At 42.9% G+C, this 1,635-nt stretch overlaps 1 protein-coding gene across 1 annotated transcript in view; it reads right to left on the bottom strand.

Annotated features, from left to right (window-relative positions):
* Gal3st3 (galactose-3-O-sulfotransferase 3) overlaps positions 1-1,635 on the bottom strand; it is a 10,972-nt gene that overhangs the window by 4,551 nt on the left and 4,786 nt on the right. The gene's annotated exons all lie outside the window — the stretch shown is intronic.

Here is a 1,635-nt window from a genome sequence, read left to right as displayed (position 1 = left end):
GCCTGCCTCTGCCTCCCAAGTGCTGGGATTGAGGCAGGGTTTCTCTGTGTCTCTGTGTAACCCTGGGTATCCTGGAATTCAATTTGTAGACCAGGCTGGCGTCAACCTCAGAGATCCACTTACCTCTGCCTCCTGAGTGCTGGGATTAAAGTTGTGAACTACCTCCACTGGCCTAAGGTAAATTTTAAATGTAGAAATAGTGTAAGGGCCAACAGTCCTTGGAGATCCTTGAGGGATCTTACTTAAAGTGTATAGAAATTGAGGACTCCGTCACCAAATATTTTTTTGTCTTCATTTTCATTTCTCTTCTTTAACTAGTTCATCCCTTTCAGTGTGTGGGGGTTAACCTCAAACTTTACAGCAATACATTGGTTGGTCTTGTTACATGTTTCTATTAAGGTCTTTGGAGACCTGTTCATTTATTTCTATGTGCATTTCTTGAGCTTTTGCTGTGTGCTAAGGTATCATTCTAAACCTAAGTATAGCCCTGATGCCGTTTTCACCTCTGTTCTTTGATCCTGCAAGGACGTTTGGAATTACTGGTTACCTATCAGATGGGGACAGGCTTTGACTACTCCTGATTCTTCTCTGCTGTCCAAGCATCAAGTGACAAGGGCAGTTCTAAGCGGGTTGAGAACACCATGGGGATTTCCTGTATGTAGCTGGTTTGGGCTCAGGATAATGTCTATACAAACATCGTCTATAAAACCAGCAAATCCTTTGGCAAGTGACACTGGGTCTATTTATACTATTCTCAGGAATACAGGGGAAATTGACACCTTGAAACGTCTAGGGATTTGGTGGGTTTACACAGGGAATCAGGAACAGAGACCAAATCTTTTTTTTTTTAATTTTTTAAAAAAATTTTTATTTTCAAGACAGGTTTCTCTGTGTAGCTCTGGAACCTGTCCTGACAATAGTTCTGTAGACCAGGTTGGCCTCAAGCTCACAGAGATCTGCCTGCCTCTAACTCCCAAGTGCTGGTAATAAAAGCATGCGCCCAGCACCAATTCTTATTGTTTGGTGCCCTCTATTGGAATGACCAGAGGCTCACACATTGTATAGTTGAGGGCATGATCTTAGAAATGGAGGCCTATGCCCTAAGTAATGGACTAGGAAATTGTTTGCAGGATTTAGGATTTAGTGCAGTTGGTAAAATACTAGCCTAGCATTCTTGTGGCCATGGGTTTGATCTCTAGCACTTCATAAACTTGGTGTCTAGGTGTGGTAGTACACACCTGTATCCCAGCACTCAGGAGATGGAGGTGGGAGGATCAGGAGCTCAAGGGCAGGTAGGTATAGTGGTGCGTGCCTTTAATCCCAGCTCTAAAGAGGAAGAGGCAGGTCAGTCTTTGAGTTTGAGACCAGCCTGCTCTAAAGAGTTCCAAGAGGAGCTTTTCAGTTGCAAAAGAGAGCTTTAGAAAGAGGTATGAAGATAAGCAATCTGCACCCAAAAATAAAATAAAAAGGGCTACGAAGAGAGACCCTGTCTCAGAAGAATGAACAACAGAAAATGCTGCTGGTGCCCTTGAGGAAGCATTCAGCTGTGATGCTGTAGGAAAGACTCAGGCTAGAGTCAAATCTTGGATAATGATTCTGTGACTGAACAGTTCACTCATTTTTTTTTTTTTTTTT

The sequence above is a fragment of the Microtus ochrogaster genome, chromosome 8, assembly GCF_000317375.1.
Source record: "Microtus ochrogaster isolate Prairie Vole_2 chromosome 8, MicOch1.0, whole genome shotgun sequence".
NCBI lineage: Eukaryota > Metazoa > Chordata > Mammalia > Rodentia > Cricetidae > Microtus > Microtus ochrogaster.
The sequence above is the reverse complement of the archived record's forward strand: the minus strand, read 5'-3'. Positions and strand labels throughout refer to the sequence as shown.